Source organism: Hipposideros armiger, unplaced genomic scaffold (assembly GCF_001890085.2).
Source record: "Hipposideros armiger isolate ML-2016 unplaced genomic scaffold, ASM189008v1 scaffold_141, whole genome shotgun sequence".
NCBI lineage: Eukaryota > Metazoa > Chordata > Mammalia > Chiroptera > Hipposideridae > Hipposideros > Hipposideros armiger.
In genome coordinates this window covers 291,546-305,862 of record NW_017731491.1, presented here as the reverse complement: position 1 = coordinate 305,862, position 14,317 = coordinate 291,546, and the positions used below count along the sequence as shown (strand labels likewise).

The 14,317-nt window shown below is 40.7% G+C and overlaps 1 protein-coding gene across 3 annotated transcripts in view; it reads left to right on the top strand.

The window, feature by feature from the left end:
* Positions 1-14,317, top strand: part of SSH2 (slingshot protein phosphatase 2) — a 245,517-nt gene that overhangs the window by 167,564 nt on the left and 63,636 nt on the right. The gene's annotated exons all lie outside the window — the stretch shown is intronic.

The window sequence follows — 14,317 nt, the reverse complement described above, 5'->3', positions numbered from 1 at the left end:
TCGGGTATCCTAGTTTTTAGGGTATGGCTGAGAAGCAACCTTTATTTTTGAAGTAAAACGTATATATGTGTAGGGTTTTAAATTTCCTTAAAACTTAAAAACTGGTGTTTTAAATTACATTGACTTTCAAAGCATGTTACTGTGCCCACCCCAGGGTAGCCTCATTTCGAAAAAACAGGACTACAAAGTAGAAATATTGATTTGTTGCATTAAATACTCTTATTAAAATTTAAGGTAAGCATGTAAAAATAGAAATAGAATATATATTCTTTAATAGATGAAAAGAAATATACATGGAAAATAAAAGCAAGGTAAATAGAAAACAAAAATTAGGCCATAGATCAGTATTATATCATAGTAAATATAAATCAACATCAATTCATACAGCCGAAAAAAAACACCTACACTCTTTTGCCCTTTGTGTGTCACCAGTCTCAATTCTCCCAATACCTGGCAAATCTTGTCTGTAGCAGTGCTTCACCTGTAATTGGATGTCTGCTTATCAGAACTGTCTGTATCCTCTTTCTAATGGTGAATGAGGCCACATTCCTGCCTCTCATTATTTTTCCTTGCTTGTTTGACCAAAAAAAAAAAAAAAAAGAATGAAATAGTCCATGTCTTCTTGTTTTGGTAGAATGGTCAGATGTTGAATATCTTCAGCCACCTTCCTTTTAGAAACCATGATCTCCTATGGTGAGACATTTAAAGGGTGGACCTCTGTGCTATGTAGGGTTTCCTGATAACTCAGGAAAGTCTGTGAGAGTATGTATAGCCTCACTAGCAGTCTATTGCCATGTGAGATGATAGACCCTCCTTAGGATTGCAGCTTTTCTTCTAATTATTGTACAAAAATTTTGCCTCTGGCAGTTAAAATCATTCCCTTTTGTTCCTTATGTTTTCTTGTGCCCTGTGTTGCTTTTTGGATTAGTTTATAGGACCTGGCTCAACTAGCACCTAAAAACAATTCAGGCAGCAGGTGTGGGATTGTACTCCAGTGTTTGTTCCTACCCTGGAGCAAATATATGATGATTGAACTTTTTTACCTCCAGCAAATTTAAAACACATATGAAATTTAAATTGACTCTTGGATCATTTTGGTTTGAATATTTTCCTATTTTCCTCTTTTTTTCCAAATCCTAACTAAAATGTTTGGAATTCTCATTGCTTCACATTGTACTCTAGAGTATTGCAAAATACTATGTTGTGTGATCTGTTTGTCCCTAGCCCTCTGATTTCTTATGAATACTATCTGGAAAATAGGTGGGAAAGTGCTGTGGGTTATGGCTTCCTCGTAAATTAACTTAACATGTATATTTAGTGAATTTGAAAAATAAAATAACTATTAAACATGAGATCTAGCATCAAGAATGCTCAATAAATGAAATTTGCAGTGAACCAATTGAGTGAATTTTTCATCTGAATTAGTGGTGCAATACTGAGATGATTGTGTAAGGGGTAAGAGAGTAGGAAGCAAGGAACATGGGGTTGGTTAAGAAACATGAGCTAATTAAGGCCTGCAGTTGCCACTTGCTTTCCCTTTTCCCCATCCTTTGAACTTTGCCTTTTGCTACTTGTTTTTCTTTTATCTTCCTTCTCATCCTCTTCCTCTTCCTCCTCCTGCTCCTTTATCATCAGCAGCAGCAGCATTATTATTATTCCTATTTTACAGAAGTTAACTGGACCGCGTAAGTGTCAGACCCTCCGCACTGGCAACAGTGCTCTCTTGGTTCTCATTATGTGTTCGTACAGGCCCAAGGGCATCTGCAATACGCATTAAAACGGTTAGGAAAATAAGGATTTGCCCAAGGACTTTAAAAGCCAAACAGTGCGGTGATAGTAAAGAAAACCAGGCAGTAGATTTAAGAGATTCAGCCTACTTTGCCATGCCTTTCTCTTTTCTCCTCGGTTTGATATTTGAGAGTTAGTATCGTTGAGGGACTTTTAAGAGTACCTGTTGGCAGATTATTTCATTTTCTTAGCCTAGCTAAGTAGAGAACAACTAAAAAGAAATAGTTTGATAAGGAAAATTGATAGACTAGTGTTTTACAGACTGGATTAAATTTTTGTGGCCAGTGAATTTTGAGAATTACCTGTGAGGCTGCAGGAAAGTAGCATGAACTGACTCAATTTAAAAAACAAAACAAAACAACTTGGTTTTCTGATATTTGAGAATTCACTTAGAACCTTATTGGTACCTGGTGGGTAGGCTACAATGGAACTGCATTGTACAGAACAGGCAAAGAACCCAGACTGCTAAAGAAGCCACGGAATAGAGTTTGAAAAACAAACAAACAAACAAAAAAACATACATACTTGAAAATAGGCCTACAATTCGATCCCTGCTCTTTCATACTGATTGTGCAATTGGTGAGCTTAGGCAAGTTATTCTCAAAACCTTTGTTTCCTCATCTATGAACTGGAAGGATGACTTTTGTTCACAGAGCTGTTGTGAGATTGTGATTGTAAAGCAGCAGGCATTGTGCCTGGGTATTCAACAAGTGACAATTACAATGTCTCCTTTAAGTTGACTTGCTAGAGCTCAGAGCCAGCACCTAATAGCCACTTCCACCACCATCACACAATTCCTGTTTTGATGGACATAACCATTGTGCCAGATTCCAAGTTTTCACAAATAAAAGCCTGAAATAACGGTAAAGTTGTTGCCATTATCAACAAAATAGCTACTGTAGACCGCTGATTGTACAGATCTGGTGCTCTGATGACAGATCTGAGCTAGAGAGCGAGTGTGGGAGTTGTGGCCGCCAGCCTCCATGATGATCCCCAATGATTCTTGCCTCCCAGTATTTTACATCCCTGCGTAGTCCCCTCCTACATTACGTAGGGCCAGCCTATCTAACTGACAGGGTGCTGCAGAAAGTATGGTGTGTGACTTCCAAGGTTAAGTCATAAAACATTGCACTTCTGCCTTGTTCTCTCTGGCATCACTTACTCTGGGAAAGACAGCTGCCGTGTCATAAGGACACTCACGTAGACCAGTGGAGAAATTTACGTGGCAGAGAACTGGGGCCTCCTAACAATAGAAGGGAGCCATCTTGGAAACACCTTCCAGCCTTGGTCAAGGTTTCCAATGATGGCATCCTTGCAAGACACCATGAGCCAGAACCACCCAGCTAAGCTGCTCCTGAATTCCTAACCCACAGAAACTGTGTGAGATAATGTTTTTTGTTGTTTTAGGCTTCAAAGTTTTAGGGTAATTTGTTATGCCTTATTGATAACTAATCAGGAGTCATCCATATGTGGGACCCACATCCATATGTGGGGTCACGAGTAACAGTGAACATATCGAACATATCTAGGCGACTATACAGAGAGCAAGAAGAGGACTGATGAGAAATCATAGAAGACTACATGTTGAAAAGGTTGACAAAAGAATAGGAGCCCACAAATGAGCATGTGAAGGTATAGTCAGAACTATTAAAGGAATACTAAGAAAGTAAGAAGGTAGAAGGTTCTCAGCACTATCAAATGGTCAAGAAAGACTAAGATTGAAAAACGTCTATTGGATTTGACAAACAGAAGAAAATTCCAGTTGCAGTGCATTGGAAGGTGAATTACAGATCAGGAAGTGGAGACATTGAGTTCTATACCACTTACTCCTCCCCGTCTCTCTGATCTCATCATCTGCCACACATCACTGGCTGACTGTTCTAAGTGCTGTTGACCTTGCTGTTTCTTAAACCAGCCAAGCACATTTCTGTCGCAGAACCTTTGCATTTGCTGCTCCCTCTGTCTTTAATGTTCTTTTCCCAAACAGCCACATGGCTCCCTCCCTTTTTTCCTACAGGTCTCTGCCCACAGGCCATCTTAATCAGAGACACCTTCCCTGACCACACCATATGACAAATACACACAGCAGCACTCCGTTACTCTGCTCTGTTTTTCTCCATAGCACTTACCACCCTGTGATATGCAAGGGGACAGCCACTGCTCAGCTCTGTGAATGGTGGACCTATGTGTTCAGATTTTTCATCTTTCAAGAGGAGCTGAAAATTCTGATTAAGTACAGTTAGTTGTAAATGAGTTTCAAATTACTGTGAAGGTCAGATAATCTATCTGGTTTAAGAGTAGTGAGTCAGGTAGGGTAAGATAAGGTACAGCATCTGGCAAAAGATATCAAACGGGGATGTTTAGAGAGGTCCCAAGTGGACCTGGTGTCCTAGAAGCTAAAGAAAGAGCATTTAGAAGAGAACATGGGATCGAGTAAGGGTTTTGTTTTAAGGATGTGCAAGAACAGACTTGAGCCTGTTTCCAGGCTGAGAAGAAGCAATCACTGTAGCGAGGGATGACTGACAGATGAGGCTAGGAGACAAGGAAATGGGATCACGGACACAAGTGAAAGAGTTGACTTTTGACAGCTGGATGCTTCATTCTCTCAGATTAGAGAAGGGAGATAAGCTTGCAGGTGAGAGAAAGTAGCTGGGAGAAATCACACCAGCTAGCTGCTATTTTCTTGATGTTGTGGATGACCAGGCTAACGAGAGCTGAAGGAAGCAGGAGTTGGTCATAGGACTCGAGAGTAGGAAGAGTTTGAAATAGCAAGGGGTGAGGGGCTGTCTGGAGGTGTTAAGTGCCCTGCTCAGCCAACTCAGTGTTGTTGTTGTCATCTCAGACATCTTTGGCACTGAGACCATGTGCTGTGGCACCCAGAGGCATGGTTTTATAATCTTCAGTGTTCTGCCTTCTTTCATTTATTCAATGTATATTTATTGACCATCCACTTAGCGTCAGGCACTGTGCTATACATTAGAGAGAGAACATTAGACAAGGCACTGAGCTCACTGCTCAGACAAATACTAATAACTCATCAAATAATCCTATCATTTAAAGCTATAGTAAGTATTAGGAAGGGAATTTATTAACAAAGAGAACAGATCATAGGGAAACCAGTTAGGAAATAGAACATGGGACTAGGTGGGTTAGGGATGGAAGGAAAACCAAACAGAGGTTGATAGCTTGGAAAAAAATTGAGAGATCAGGAACCAGGAGTCGCCCTCAGGTTAAAGAGAGTGAACACAAGAGAGTCACAAGAGAGGGAGGGGTCGTAGTCAGCAAGTGGGAGTTTGGTTTCTGAAATCAAGTGCATCAAGATCTGATGCCATCCATGGGAACTCTGGAAATTAGAAGTCTAAATGGCATCCAGGTGAAGGTTTTCAAAGATCAGGAGAAGGAGAAATTGGGGGGCAAAGCTGTTGGATTTTCATCTCTATCAACAGTGGAGTCTCTTAAGATTGTAGTAGGAATCAGAGTGAAAGGCAAGAAGATTGAGCAAGGTAAGGGATAAGTAAAAGATAATGATGAGGATGTCAGATGACAGCAACAAAGAACAGAAGATGGCCTCAGCCTCATGAGAGGTTTTTACATAAGGGTGAAAGAGAACCGCCTAAAAGCAGGGTTTCACTTTCTGGCCAAGTGCTTGAAAGCCCAACTTGCATTCCTTCTGCAGGTGTGTTTTAAATACCTGGAAAGGCGTTTGTTGAATCATGCAAATGAAATGATTTTTCACATGCTCAACAGTTTTTCTGAGTTAGTCTCCTCTTTTGTTTTGTTTTGTCTTTTCCCGCCAACTATTTTAAATTTGGTGCCAGGTAATGTTGGTTATGTCTCTTGGTAACCAGTACATCCAGCATTTTAAAAGACTGAGAAAGAGCTGTTCGGGTTATTTTTGGTTCAGACAGCTTTTTTTTTTTTTTAAGATTTTTAAAATTTTTTTTATTGGGGGAATTGGGGGAATGGGAACAGTGCTGGGGAATTGGGGGAAGGGGAACAGACAAGTTGCTGTCGTCTTGTTCTTCAGTCTAGTTGTGGAGGACGTTGCTTCACTGGCCCAAGTTGGCACCATCATTGCGCTCTTCCCGGGCGAGGCAGATCAGTCGCCGGCTTCTGGACGGCCGCTCACTGCGGCTGCTGGCCGCTCACGCTGGCTGCTGGCTACACACGGTAGCCCATGGTAACCCACTACCACAGGGGCTGCAGCCTACGCCGTCGCCGGTGACTCACAGCAGCCCAGCTCCAGGTTGAGCTGTTGTTCAGCATCTTAGCTGTAGAGGGCAGTGTCACTGGCCCTCATATGTGGGATCCGAACCGGGGCCCTCTGGCATCCCAAGCGAGTTCTTAACCATCGCGCCACTCGGCCGGCCCCTCAGACAGCTTTTAAGTTTTATCTTTTTGAAAGAAAACTATTTAAGTCTAGAGTTTAGGGACACAGGACTGAGAAGCTTTGTTAATTCAGCCTACAGAGGAAATAACCTCCTTCGAGCTGAGGCAGTCTCTCTTTTCCTTAGAGTTGGACCTTCTTGAAAACAAAACTCTCCCACTGTCAATCAGTCACCAGGAGGCCTACGATCAGTTATGCTGGGAGGTTGCCTAAGCCCAAGTCTGTTCATGAGCACCTAGGTTTTTTTGTTTAGTTTTGGTTTTGGTGGGGGGGTGTTTGTTTTTGTTTTTTTGAGGGGAGGTATTTTGAGATGGCTGCTGGAGACAAGGCTGAGGCTTGCTAGGGCGGCTGCAAAGAGGCAGAGACTGGAAGGCAGCAGGGGTGTCATGGGAAGGTCCGGTCTCTGAGTCTCAGCTCACACTCCATGTTTTGGGGCCAGGCTGCTCAGTGTAAGTCCAGGAGTGGTGGCTCGCCTGGAGATTCAGGAAAGTGTGAGTGCTCTTCTCAAAGGTATTCACAACTTAAAGTGATTTTACATCCGTGCTGTTCTCACAAATGTGCTGCAGTAGGCCCACCTGCTATCTGGTGGAGCCCTGGCCTAGAGCCTCTCTGAGGGCCCTCCAGCTCTCACCTCTCATTATTTGGTAGTACTTTTAAAATCCAAATCAAAAGCTAAACACTTTTAAATCCCTGAAAGGAGGTCAAGTGGATGTGTGACCAGACAGCATCTAGAAAGAAAGACTGGTGCTCTCAGAGAAGCCTGAAGAGGGACCAAGGATTCAGCGTGCATCCACTTTTTTTCCCGTGGCGGCTTTCTTGCCGTCCTGCCTAGGTCCCATGGTCTTCCTAACTTTTCGTTTTTGGCATCTAGTTTCTGATGTTTTTAAAAAGCAATATTTAATTTAATATTCAACAAACTTATTAAAGGAATAATGAAAAAGAAGCAATGCTAGGAAATAGCATGAGAGGATTTGCCCCGTGGGAATATGTCTAAATCTTTCCCCACTCAGACCTGAACTTTGTCTTCAGGATACTGTGAAAAATAGAACAAATATCACACCAGGCTTTGCAGTGAAATCCTGCCTTTGTTCTCTTGAGATGAACTGACCAGATGTGTTTTTAACTGTTGGTTGCTTCAAATTATTAGGTTAGCAATGTCCTGTTGTAGTAACATCTCACCCAGGATAAAGGATTAAAGTGCCACCCTGGGTGTCACTTTAATGGGGCATGGGGCAGAGTCTAGGCTCCACTATAAGCTGTGTGACTTGGGGAAAGGAATTAAATTCTCTGAACTTCAGTTGCTGTATCAGATTCTCTGTTGCAAGCTCAGAAAAGAACTTTAATTATAGTCAGCAAAATATTTGTTCAAAGAATGCTAGAGCTCACCTAATGGATGGGAGGCCGAAAGACCAAGCTCAGAGAACAGGCAGGGGCCAAAGGCAGTCGAGGAAGGCCAGGGATCAGGGGCACGCTGGTCTATACCTTGCCACTCTCCCCCTGATGAATGTGACCATCCCTTACTGTCCCTGCTCCCTTGGGTCATTTGCCTACGATTCAGAGGAGAGTTCCCAATGGGCCAGGCCTATACCACATGCCAGCTTCCTGCAAGGCCCCTGGCAGTTCCAGAGTTGGAATCCACCAAAAAACCATGTACATTTGAGAAAATTCCCCAAACGGAGACTAGGATGAAATTAGGAAGGAGTGATCTATTGCCAGACAGGCAAAACCAGCAAATGTCAATCAACTCAGATGCATCCTAATCTGTAGAAACTGGAAGGTTGAATTATATGGCTAGCGGTAAAATTATTGATCCTAGATTATGTTTCTGTCTGAACATTTCTAAAACGCATGTTTGAGGCAAAAAATGGAATATATACAATAGTTATAAGATCTCAGTAAATGACCATTCAAAATAAACAAAATAAAATTTCTGGGTTTTTTTTCACCTCTCATTTCTGGTCTGTAGGGAAAAGACCAGGGAGATTGGTCCTGATAGAATTTGTCTCAGCCTTAAACAAACCTTTTTCTTTCTTAGATTGTAGAAAAAGTAGGAACGGGGACAAACAAATAGCTGCATCTAAGAGTAGTTGTGCTGGGAATTGTGCAACAGTTCAAGTGGAAGATTAGCTGGAACTAAAATGGTTTGATGGTTACAGGTAATGAGTGAGAACTGGAGTCCTTAGCTCTTCTCTGCTTTGCCAGTCATTGGTTTACTAAGTCACCCAGCCTCTGCTTGTCTGCTGGTAAGGGGACAAATAATTCTGCCAGGTTCTTAGGCATATATCTGGGAGTTTATGCCCCGGGGGAGAGAGTTCCAGGTATTAATTGCCCTTCTAATATTGTCACTTGAATGTGTGGCCGTGTATAGTGGAGATGGGGGTGGAGTTGGGATTGTTTATGACATATAACAATACCTGCAACATTTGGGTTTGAATTTTCTCCCATTGTAATCTAAGTTTCTTTAGGATTACAGAATCAAAGTTTTCTCACTCTCTGGTAGTGTGCCTTTTACTTTTGCAGCCATGTTTCATACAGCAAGGCAGTGACTTTTTCCTTCCTGTTGTTTGGTGTTTAGCTCTGTAGTCCTTCGGCCTCTGGTCTGATATTTGAAGCTTTTTTTTTTTTAATAGCTTTTTTTTTTTTAGAAATTTTATTGGGGAACAGTGTGTTTTTCCAGGACCCATCAGCTCCAAGTCAAGTAGTTGTTTCAATCAAGTTGTGAAGGGTGCAGCTCAGTGGCCCCTGTGGGAATCGAACCAGCAACCTTGGTGTTATGAGCCTGCGCTCTAACCACCTGAGCTAACCATCTGCCCCTTGAAGCTTTTTGTTACGAAATTCCATTTTTATGTGTTATGGTAATGCTAAGTGGGTACTGAACCAAACTCCTTTCTACCTAATGGGATTAACAGAAGATCCCCTAGTGCCTTTAATCTGAAAACTAAACAACTAAATAAGCAGAGAAAGCTTATGAAGAAGGGGAGAAAGTTAGGAGGGTGGACTGTATTTTGAAAGTTTCCCCTAGATGAATATTCTTCAAGACAAAAATAGAACAGGTTAGATTATGTGTATTTGAATTTTGTATAAATGCCAGTATAAATGCCAACCAACTCACCTTGTGCAATTACATTGTGTGCAATCGGTATTACACAATTTACCTATAAATTTTGCCTTCAGGCAGAAATACCAAACAAACTCAACAGTTTGGCATTACAAACATTATACACATAAAATCTACTTCCTTCATTTTAATGTCAAAATAAAAGTATTACACCCACTTGCTGAAACTTGATTTCCCATAGTAAATAATCCATTTCTTCTTGCGCATTGTATGTAAAACAGAAAAAGGTCTGTCCAGTAGACATTCGGCCGTTTGACCAGGTGTGTTGTTGCTCTGTTTGGCCCCTGGGCCCGCCTGTTGGTCATGGATGATCACCTGGCCACATTCCTCCAAGATTATTCCAACCTCAGAAGAGTTAAGTATTTTCTTCCCTTAATTGACCTTTTCCTCTGCGCTTTGCCTGAGAAGAAACTGCCAGTTAACAAATTTCATGCTTTAGGAAGTGATTTTGATTGGGAGGGATTGGCACAGAGTGCTTCCTCAAATTTATTTAAAGCAGAGTCCTCTTTCCTCCATTTTTGAGACCAAAACACTACCATCGCTCCCAACAGAAGTTCCAGTTCTTTATTGTCCAGCCCATCTGGGTCCATCTCTCAGCCAGATGTTCTGCATTCCCCTCAGGATAGTCTTTCTGTCCGTGGCCTTGATGGAGGGAACAAGCAAGGAACGAGAAGAGTTGAGATCTGGATGGATTTCAGTCCTTTTCTCTCACTCTTGTACTCTGCTTTTAAATTCTATTCTGTTGAAAGGGTCTGTGGCAGAGACATTGTGCTTCATTTTCCACAAAGTATGTCACGAAACTAGAATGGCACAGTAGAAAGCGATTCAGAGCATGAACTTGCAAACAAGACCTTGGTTTGAATCCTTGCTCTAAGGATGACTAGCTGTATGATGTTGTGCAAATAATATGATCTCTGAGCCCCTCTGTCTCTTAAATGTACGTTGGGGGTAAAAAAAATAGTACCTGCTTCATAGAATTGTCGTGAAGATTAAATTAAATAACAAAGTGATTAGCTCAGTGCCTCACATACAGCAGCCATAGCCATCTAGTCAAGTTAGCTATCATTAGCTCATCTCATATATCTAACTAGGGATGAGTTTCTCTTTGTTGAGCAAGTGATCTTACAGCAAGAGACGAATAGATGTTCAATTGTATTCTGATGAAGATGAGAGCTTTACTGTCACTCTGTTAGAAAGATGATCCTATGTCATTTTCTTATCAAGCAGCTAATTACTCTCCACCTTTAGATCAAGAGTGGTATTCTCTTTATCTTGTCTTTCCCTTAATATGGGGTTTTTAAAGTCCTTTTGGGTTAACCCAAAAGGACTTAAGACATCTGCAATCACATATGGATGGCGCCATAGAATTTACTGGAGAAGCCCTGTTTCTGGGCCAGACTCTAGAGACCTGGTCAATTAAGAAAACGTGTAAAAGTCTTCACCTGACTTTCTAAATTTTTAACTAGAGACCAACTCGATGTCGATTGAATCTTCAGGCAGCTGTTTCAGAAACTCTAATATTTACATAAATTAATCTCTTGCTATTCTAGCAAAATATACTAAGCTTTTCCCTTACACTGAAGTACATGTGATTAAATTAGCATATAATTTTTTCATATGCAAATAAAGCATTTAATTTTCAAGTTGAACTTGATCCACTTAAATTCTGGTGGTTGTGAATTTTATTTTTTCACTTCCATGCCACTGTAATACTGTTGCATCTTTGATAGCATTTATAGAGCTTTGACTTTTTTTTCAGTAATAAGGGATTTTTGTAGTCAGCCACACTTTCCATTCCTTGTAACCAACAGTATATGCCACTTTTGTGAGAACTGGGGTGTCATAATCTGGGGCCGCAAAATAAAGAGGATTGCACCGTCTGAGGTGTGTCTGCCATGACTCTCTGGGACCCTGTACTGCACCTAGTAGGGCAGCCTTCTGGCCCAGCTAGATCTGCTGTGCATTTTGTTCTATCAGAACAGTTTATTGAGATTAGTGTAAATTACTCAAATAGAAAGACATCTTTTCCCTTATACCATTCATTGAGTTTGACTTCTGGTCTTTCTTTTATAATCAGGAATTTTCCATGTAGCTTTGAGTTCACCAAGGGCCCTTGTCCACCCATTTAACCCCTCCCCTTGTGAAAGCACTACATCCATTTTAAAGAATACACTTTGATATGCTTTAAAGCATAAGCAACAAATGTATCTAAGAACAATATTACAGAGCTCCAAAAACCAGGAAGTTAGTTCTTCAACTAGTGTTTGTCAAAGAGAAACTTACTCTCTCACTAAAGGAATGACTGAAGGATGCCTGGTTGTTTGAAGCTCTCAATAAATATACCTCTTTTGTAGAGGCAGAGACTGCTTTGTTTACAGGAAACCAAAGTACCCGCCACTGTAACTGCCTGGGGATAGGTAGAACATTTAGCCTTTACTGCTAAAATATTTTCATGTACTAAAGCAGACAATTGCTGTGTTAGCAGAAGCGTGAATTTCATTTCCTGTCTGTGGTGTACCCCACTCATCCTGTCACTCAGACTTTTTGTTTTAGGTTGTTCCCGTAACGCGAGTGAAACACAGTGACCCACAGCAGGGTGACATGTGCATACCACGAATGTAACAAGAGATGAGACTTGTGCAACAGACCACAAAGGCGCAATGCTTTATTTTAAGATGAAAACAAAACAAAATATAGGCAGCCCCTCCCAGCCAGCATGCAAATTTTAAAGTGGTGTCTGTGGATTGCTATGTTTGTTTTTGGTAGACATGTTCCAGTCTATTTGGCAAGTCACCTCAAAGGTTTATCAGCTCCATATCACTTGATTTAAAGGATAACATTTAGTCAGGGACTGACAGCATTACAGAGGTGATTTAGTTTTATTTGCCAATGAATTTATCATCAAATATTTGTATTTTATAATCCTTGAACCTGCCACATATGTTGAGCTCTGTAACAGTTATTTTTTCACATGGGAGATTACAGAATTTCTGTTCTCTTGTCCTAAATTACAATTCCTGCTGCAGTGATGGGACAGATACAGCTGTGGAAAAAAACGTGGGATGGATGAATTCAAACATCAAATATCTATTGAGCGCCTAATATGTGCTTAGCACGATTTCCAGTGTTGAGGATACAGTGCTGACCAAAATAAAGTCCTTGCTCTTCGTGGAGCTTATATTCTATTATAGGGAGATAAGGGCAATCAAATATACAAGTGAATATAATTTGAAGATACAATAAATATCCTGAAGGGAAAAAAACCAACAGGATAAAGTATGCTTGAGATGGGGGGTGGAGAGAGGGGATGATACTGGAGCTGTGACTTAAATAGTGACAGGCCAGGAGAAACGTGCCCCAAGTAGAAAACAAAAAGCACAAAGGCCCTGAGAAGGGGCCTGAAATACAGAAGAAACAGGAAGAAGGCAGTGCAACTAGATCATAGTAAACAAAAGGGGAGATGGAACAAGATCAGAGAAGTAATTTACCAGATGTTGCAGGGCCCTGAAGTCTAAGCAAAAGACTTCAGCTTTTATTTGTAAGTACAAAAGGGTTGTAGAGGGTTTTAGAGGTTTAGAGGGTTTTAAGCAGTGAAGTGACCATGCGCGCGCGCGCGCGCGCGCACACACACACACACACACACACACACACACACACATCTATATATTTTTATATATTTTAAATTACTCTGGTTTAATAATTAGATTGTGTGTGTAGTGACATCATATGTACAGAGGGTGCCAGAAAAGTACATACACATTTTTAAAAAGGAAAAAACTGTATTAAAATTTTAATGCTCAATATATACCAATAACAAAAGTTGAATACAAGTCCTGTTTGACTTCTGGAATTAGAAGAAGTGCTCAAAGTGATTACCTTCAGCGTAATTTTAATACAGTTTTTTCCTTTCTTAAAATGTGTATACATTTTTTGGGCACCCTCTGTATATATATAAATATAAAATATATAGATCTATAAACAGATCTGGTTGCTGTTTGGTAAGCGGGTAGTAGCAGTGCAGAAGTGGTTGTAGACAGACCAGTGAAGAGGCTTTTTGATGATACAATGTCTGGGATTAGTTTCACTTCAGGAACATGGCAAAGGATATAAAAGAAACAAGGGTGGCCATGAATTAAAGCAGAAATATATGAGAATAGGGGGTTCATTATATTATTCTGTCTACTTTTGTATATGTTTAACGTTTTCCGTAATAAACAGCTTTTAAAAATAGTTTTACAGCGGCCTAGGTGAAAAATGAGGGTGCTATGGACCATTGTTAGAGTGGTAATGGAGATAAGTGGACACAGTCAAGAATTATTTGAAAGTAAAGCTCATAGGTTTTTCCAATGGATTACATACGTATCATTGCAGGGAAAAAGAGAAACCAACGATGACTGTTATGTATTTGGCGCAAACAACTTGGGTGGATGAGGCTAAGGATCAGATTTGCAGGGGGACTCAAGGGATTAGCTTTGGCAATGTGCATTTGAGATGCCAATTAGTTTTCCAAGTGGAAATGTTGAGTAGGCAGTATAATTTACAATACATTTAGCTAACTCTGAATAGCATACTAACAAGCAAACTTGGAACCCTCCATTATGTGTTTCTAAACTTTGCCGTTAGTGGTGTAAAAGTTCTATCCTTTTCAGATTCTGTGGGTAACACTGAAAGGCTTAGTATGATGGTACGAAATACCTGAGATACATTTTCTGTTTTCTGTTTCTGTATCCACTAGTAATTGTATTTTGAATAGCCTCTGTCCTGAGGAGTAATTCTCCACTTGCATTGAGCTATCAGTCACATGAAGGACGATGTTAACTTGGAGGGCGAACTACGTGGGTTAAACACACTTCCTGTGTACTGCTCCTTTTCCATGCATGTGGGAACTCAAGTTGGTGAAAGTACAATTTTGAGTAACACATTAGTGCGGTGTGTATTTTAAACATAAATCATTTTTGCAAACTTTGGATCTGTTATTAGTAACTAAGTATTGCAACATAGTCACATCTGATTAGAACACTATC